The sequence below is a fragment of the Triticum dicoccoides genome, chromosome 4A (genome assembly GCF_002162155.2).
Source record: "Triticum dicoccoides isolate Atlit2015 ecotype Zavitan chromosome 4A, WEW_v2.0, whole genome shotgun sequence".
Lineage (NCBI taxonomy): Eukaryota > Viridiplantae > Streptophyta > Magnoliopsida > Poales > Poaceae > Triticum > Triticum dicoccoides.
Window position 1 is genome coordinate 681,214,151 of NC_041386.1, and position 7,952 is coordinate 681,222,102.

The window sequence follows — 7,952 nt, forward strand, 5'->3', positions numbered from 1 at the left end:
GCCCCCTCTCCTCTCCCTCACTCGCTGCACTCTCTCCCTCTCCTCTGCCCCTTCTCCAGCAGCCGCCCAAGAGCCACCCAGATCGCCGCTGCCGCCTGCGTGACCACCGTACCTCCCTCGCCCTCTCACTGTGCCAAGAACCTTCGCCGCTTCGTCCTCGACGTCCCCACCGACCCACGCATCACCGGATGCCCCGAACGCCCTCACCGCCGTCTTCTTCAACCTCGGGTTGACTGAGATCACCGTCGCCCATACGTTGCCGTCAGGCCGCCCCCGAGCTCGCCGTCTCCTTCATTCGAACCGGCGTGAGCCCCTGCCTCTTTTCCCCTCTCTCCTGTGATCTTTTCCCCGCCATAGCCGCCGCTTCTCCGACGACCGAATCGCGCCGCCGCCTGAGCCCCTCGCCTCCGTCGCCACAGTCACCGTAGCCCCCAACCGAGCACACCAACGTGCTCACCACACCGCGCAGAGGCCGTAGGTTCTACGCCCGCATCGCCACGCCCACTGCAGCTTCGATCCCAAGCTCGCCCGAGCTCCGGCCGCCGCAGCCGAGCTCGCCGGCGACGTTTTCGGCCACCCCAGCCGCAACCGCAACCACCATTGGACGCGCCGCATCGCGGTCGTTCCAGCGAGACCAGCCGCGCGTCCTCCCAACGCCGGAGTTGGCCGGACGGCGAGCGCCGTCGTGCTCCGATCATCGCCGGCGCTTACCGCTGGCGTGGCTCATTAGTTTAGCACTAATGATGCCACTAGTTAACCGTGTGCCATTGACAGATGGGCCCCACGTCTAACTAACCCAGGTTTTACTATATTTTTAGATTAGCTTATAAGCTAGCAGGACCCACGTGTCAGTGTTGACAATGCTGACGTGGCTGTTGACCAGGACCACCTGTCTGTGACACAAGGCAGCACTGGCTCACTGACCGGCGGGCCCACGCGTCAGGTTTGACCTGGACCGTGTCTGTTGACCTGCTGAGGTCAGCATGACGCGATGCTGATAGAGTAATTGATTTTCTGGATTTAATCTTATTCAGGAAATTCCAGAAAATGCCCTAACCTTCTAAAAATCATAGAAATTAATCTATAACTCCAAATGAGATAAATTATATATGAAAAATGATCAAAAAATCCAATCTATCCATTTGTACTGGTTTCATGCATGTTAGAACAACTTATAGTTGTTGAATTGGGCAAATCAAATAAAGGCATTCGAATAATAACATATGGAGTTTGAATTGGAACCTAGGGTTCAAACCAACTCCATTCGACTTGCTGCTAGTTGCATTAGCTCAAACCACAGCATATTGCCATGTCATGATCATGCATCATATTTTGCATCGCATTGATTGTGTTCTTCCTTGTTTGCCGGTGTTTGTCCCCTCTCGATAGACGTGGTTTTGACGATGAGTTCGATGACATCGATGAAGAGCTATACTATCTTCAGAAGTGCCAGGCAAGCAAACCCCCCTTGTTCATTCCGATAAAATCCCACTCTCTCGCTCCTGCTCTCTTTTACTGCATTAGGACAACAACGATTCATCTGTTACTTGCTGCGGTAGCTGAACCCCTTTATCCTCTGCATGACCTGTCATTGCCACAGTAAATAGATGAAACCCACTAGCATGAGTAGGAGTTGTTTGAGCCCTGATGTGCCTACTCATTCATGCTTGTTTGTCATGCCTGCTACTGCTTAGAGTTGAGTCAGGTCTGATTCATCGGGGATGAATTGGAGGTGTGTGAACATGTCCTACTGTGTGTGAGCTAAGTGTGTGAACACGATTTGGTAAAGGTAGCGGTGAGAGGCCATGTAGGAGTACATGGTGAGTTGTCTCGTTGAAGCTGTCCTCAGGAACTGAGTTCTGTGTTTGTGATCCATGAACAGTTACTACCACGCATTGGAATGCTTAAGTGCCCCTCTCGACTTATTAATCAACTTGATCTCTGTCCAAGAGTTGCAACTAGTTTCTGGTGTCTGTAGGTAGTGTTAGTAGTCTACCAAGTGGCACCCGGTACAAGTGGGCTTGGGACAGACTAGGCACAGTGGCCCGGTGTACCAAGTGGCACCCGGATGGTGCGGTTGGGAACCCTGCACACATCGTTTGGGGTCGTGAGCGACACCCGGCCGGATCTCCTTGCGGATGGAACCCGAATAGGCGATAAACCTGGACGAGAGACTTGTGTGGTTAGTCAGGTCGTGGCCGACACCCTCGCTGGGCTTCCGCTTGAAGGTTGCCGAGTACATGTCGTGTAAACGGTGGTAAGTGGTGAGAGCGTGTGTGAAGAAGTACACCCCTGCAGGGTTAATATGATCTATTTGAATAGCCGTGTCCGTGGTAAAGGACTTCTGGGTTGCCTGTACAGTTCATAGGCAAGTGAAAGTGGATACTCTAAAATACACAAGATAAGCGTGAGTGCTATGGATGGCGTTCTCGTAGGGAGACGGGGGCGGATCCATAGTGGTGTATTGATATGGTGAATATGTGGACTCGTGTGCGCCACCTCAAAGAGTTACTCGCAGTCGTAGTTCAGGATAGCCACCGAGTCAAAGCTGGCTTGCTGCAGTCAAACTCCACCATCCCCTTTGTTGATAATGATGCGTATGTAGATAGTTCTGATGTAAGTCTTGCTGGGTACATTTGTACTCACGTTTGCCTATTTTATGTTTTTGCAGAGACTTCCGTCTCACTAGTAGTTCCGCGTGGACTTCGACGTTTAGCTTGTTACCTCAGCTACGATCTTGTGCCCTCGGCAGGATCTGGTAGATAGTCAGGCTTCTCAGCCTTTTTCATTTGTAGATGTCTGTACTCAGACATGTTAAGCTTCCGCTTGTGCTTTGACTTGTATGCTCTGAATGTTGGGTCGTGAGACCCATGTTTGTAATATCTCGCTCCTCGGAGCCTATTGAATAAAATTCTTGAGTCGTAGAATCATGTTGTGATGACATGTTGTATTTGCACATATCGAGCATATTGTGTGTATGTTATTGAAATGCTTGGTATGTGTGGGATCTGACTATCTAGTTGTTTATCCTTGGTAGCCTCTCTTACCGGGAAATGTCTCCTAGTGCTTCCACTGAGCCCTGGTAGCTTGCTACTGCTCCGGAACACTTAGGCTGGACGGCATGTGTCCTTCTTCGTTCCTGTGTCTGCCCCTTCGGGGAAATGTCACGCGGTGTCTACCGGAGTCCTGTTAGCCTGCTACAGCCCGGTTTACCGGAGTCCTGCTAGCCCAGTTGCTATAGCCCGGATTCACTCGCTGATGACCGACACGTTCGTTGTTGGGTCATGTATGCCTGTCCCTGTAAGTTAGTGCCACTTTGGGTTCACGGCTAGCCATGTCAGCCCAGGTTCTTTGTCATATGGATGCTAGCGGCACTATCATATACGTGAGCCAAAAGGCGTAAACGGTCCCGGGCCAGGTAAGGTGGCACCCGTGGGACTACCGTGCGTGAGGCCGCAAAGTGATATGATGTGTTACATGCTAGATCGGTATGACTTAGGATCGGGGTCCTGACAGCTTTGGTATCAGAAGTTGACTGCCTGTAGGATTACCAAGCCAAACTAGTCGAAGTTGAGTCTAGAAATTCTTTAGTTATATAAGGGAATTGATTGTAGGATGGAACGTAAGGCTCTTTTTAGTCCTTATACCTTATGCCCTCTGATCTGAGTCATCTTACTTTTCCTACGGGGTTAAGGAACTAGGCTATCTCCTCTTTCTATCAGGATCACGTGTTACTACTCTGTAGACTTGTAAGATTGTTGGATTTAAGCCTCTGCTCAGTTTCTACTACCTCCGTGTGTTCATAGTTGATCTCGTAACCTTGATATTATGAGGATCGAGTGGTTATGCCACCATTTTTGTAGCATGTCTTAAATCTTTTCGAGCATTTATAGCCGTTATGCTGTCCGAGTCATCCCAGGTTTCTAAATAATCTGATGCAATTGCAAAATCCTTTCCCTCTGTTTTCGATGACCTTTCTGGCCAGGTTAACCACACTAAACGGTGAGTTGAGGTACTCTATTGCCTCGACGTATATGTTGGAGCTATTATTATGACCCTAGATGTCTAGAGTATCACCTAGTAATCTAGACATGTTTTGTGTTCCAGTGTGATGATCCTAGCCATCATTCTCGAAAGCATCTCGTGATGCCATTTAGTTGGTAGTTTTTCTATTCCTGGGCTTCTGACCCGAGATTCACTCTACCTACTTCATGTTGTTAGTGTTTGCTAGTTCCTTTAGGAAATTAGTAACCTTTGCAATAGTCCTCGAAGTTCGTGGTATTTCCTTCTTCCAAATACTATGAACCACTTTATGGCAGAAGTTTGTTCGATCAAAAGATCACAACAGGGGACACGATCTCTTCTTTGACAAGACGTGTCAAGGAAACTGCCTCGCAATACGCGCTGTGGCTGCTTGTGGGAAAACGGTTCAAATAATGACCCGACCGTAAGGACATGTCACGTCGGTTGAAAAGTTGTCAGCTGGAGTATCATTCTCTCTATGATGGTATGCGAAGATCATTTTGCAGATCCTGACATGGCCTACGTGTTCGATAATAACCTTGGAGTATTCGGAAGGAGGAACCCGCCTTGCAATGCCGAAGACAAGACTGCGCGCCAGACTCATCGTCATTGAAGCCTGGTTCAGGGGCTACTGAGGGAGTCCTGGATAAGGGGGTATCCGGACAGTTGGACTAAATACATCGTCCGGATTATTAAAGCATGAAGATACAAGACTCAAGACTTCGGCCCATGTCCGGATGGGACTCTCCTTTGCGTGGAAGACAAGCTTGGCGATCCAGATATTATATTTCCTTCCTTGTAACCGACTCCATGTAAACCCTATCCCTCTCCGGTGTCTATATAAACCGGAGAGGATGGTCCTTAGAAGGCCGATCACAATTACAATCATACCATCATAGGCTAGCTCTTAGGGTTTAGCCTCTATGATCTCGTGGTAGATCTACTCTTGTACTACTCATATCTTCAATATTAATCAAGCAGGAAGTAGGGTTTTACCTCCATCGAGAGAGCCTGAACCTGGGTAAACATTGTGTCCCTTGCTTCCTGTTACCATCAGCCTAAGACTCACAGATCGAGACCCCCTACCCGAGATCCGCTGGTTTTGACACCGACAGTGGGTAAGAGCCGTCGCCGAGGACGACCGCATGAACATTGCACCTTCTCAGCTTCCCCGGCGGAGAGGATCCGGCTGGATCTATGACCAGCAGTGAGTAGAGAGAGATAGAGTGTGGCCACCGCTGTCGTGTTTAGATATGGAGAGGACGAGACCGTGTGAAGAGAGCAACACTAGCAAGCGAGCACAGAGGTTCCTGCCTATATAGTGGAGTACTAGTTTTCTTTTGTCTACCGGAGCCGGCTTGACCTCGTCAATGACTGTCGAGAAGTCTTCATGCACATGGCCCGGAGGCGCAGTTGTCGTCATTTTGATCTGAAGCACCGGATTATAACATATAACACGAAAAAATGCCACATGATAAGAAATCATAACCTCACTGCCCAAAGGAGACAACATGAATCCCGACGGACAAACTAGACGAGGATCAAAGCTCAAATTAAAGATAAAGTCATAGAAAAGGGGTCCGTCAATAGATGTCCTAATTAACATAGCCGGCTTGACCTAGATGGCCGCCGAGTAGTCTTTGTGCATGTGCCCCCAATGACTAGCCCAACTCAGTTGTCGCTGTTTAACCCTCGCAGTGATCCAATGCACATGACACCTAATTTTGCGAGATGACAAGAAACCTTTTTTTAGATTTCTCACCAGAACTACAACCCTGTACAACACAGCGTGCACGATATGTAGACGATAGCCAATCCAGGCGTGTCTGCTGGAGTCTGGTCACATGCATGGACGAACTGATCTTCCGTGTGTTGCAGGGATCGTCCAGGCACCAACGTAGGTACAACACTTCTCTAGTACTATCACTCATCTCTCTCTTCTATTAAGTCATCCGACTTGCGGGGTCGGGAAGTGTGCCTATGGTCGGTTCTCAATTGCGGTCCCACATGTGTGTGCAAACGCAATATGACGCGCATTCCATTCGGAGAGCAGCGTGCCAGACCAACCGACCGTCTGGGGTGCGACGCGAACGCCACAGGCATGCTGTATACTCTGCACATGTGTACCTCCGTTTTCTTGAGGCTTTGCTCCATGGCGCAATCCATGGATACAAAATTAGTATACTGTCCTATTTAAAAGTCGAGGGCAGGGCTTTTCCTGTGCGGTAGGCGGGGTAGTTCCGCCTAGTCGGTTCGACAGAGACGCGAGAAGATGAGGGAGTAGGCTGCTACAACGTAGGGCTGTGTGATTTGACAGTGAGTTACTACTGGATAGGTGGGGCCCCGTGATTTGACTTGTCATTATCATTTAACTGCGGTGCTACGACCGGTGTGAGTCTCCCGATTCCTGACCACCTCCATACAGGTGCCTCTCCCAATGCTCCACCATGTAGTAGAGGCTGGCTCTTGCATGAGAGCCAACTTCTCCACTTTTTCCTTGCCTCTTCCCTCCACATATGCAAAAATGCGATGTAAAGTGGGCTTATAGCCCACTATTGTAGTACTTACTTTCTCCTACAGGTGCTAAGCTTGCCACATAGGCATAAAGTCTGATGTGGCAAGTTAACTAAGAAGAGAGAGACTAGTTTGGTGACCCAAGGAATAAACGGTGCTAAGCGCATGTACCTAGGTGAAAAGACAATTTTGAGTCTATAGCTAATTAAATGAAGCAAACTTAGCAACAAAAAACTAATAAGCACCTATGCATTTGGGACTTGATTGCTAAGCCATTTAATGCCCTTAGCACCTCATCTAAGCACCATTTCATTGGAAGAGGTCACTCCTTGGCAAATGCAATAAATACTACTCCCTCTGTCCCATAATATAAGAACGTTTTTGGCACTACACTAGTGTCAAAAAACATTCTTATATTATGGGACGGAGGGAGTACGAAGAAAGAGATAGAGAGAAGTAAAATAAATAAATACACTTATAGCCAACCTTATAGCTAACCTTGTTGTAGTATGAGTGACTAAGTGATGACTATGTATGACATGCCAACATCAGATAGCCTAACGCACCGTGTTAAATCTCCAAGGGCATGACCGTGCGAGCGATGCTACAGTCGTGGTAGGCGTGACCATGATATGGGCTGTTGGCAGCCCTTGGATCTGAGATCGAACGGTCGCATGCTAAGTTGCTGAAAATTTGCAGAATAACCCTCCAGGATAGGATATTCACCCATAGGTCTAGAATCACGCCATGCAACCATTCGATCTCAGATCCAAGGGCTCTCGAAAGCCCGTATCATGGGAGAATGGAAAGCCACTACCCTGCCGTTCGCATGCTGGCAGTTCGCTCCTACTCGTCCGCACGTCCTTTAATATTACGGTGCTTCGCTCCTAGTCGTCCCGTCCTTTCACATTACGGCAGTTCCACTAATCCTAACCCTCCTCCCAAATCCATGGTGTCCCAAATCTCCATGATTGGCGATGAGTACAAGGTTAGAACCATCACCGACCATGAGTTCGACGTCATCTACACCCGTTCTTCCGCGACGGTGAAAGGATGCCTTGCTCGCTTCAGAGGCATGTTTGAAAACTCAGATGATGAGTGGGTCGCTGGGCTAGATGTTGAGTACACCACAGTCCCGGGACGAGAGAAGGATCTAAAAGAGGAAGAGATGAAGAAGCCCGCTGTGATCCAGGTTTGCGTGCATGACTTATGCTTGGTCTACCACATATGCCATGCCCATGTTGAATGCCAGGATTTTAAGAACTTCCTCAAGAGCAACCTAGTCAAATTCGTTACTGTAGACTTTACGAATGACAAAAGAGTCCTAGGTCAGATAGGCCTCGTTGTAGGCAACCCCTTTGACCTCAAGAAGAATCGGCTGCTGCCCTCCAGTGGCCAGCCTTCAATGCTGACCC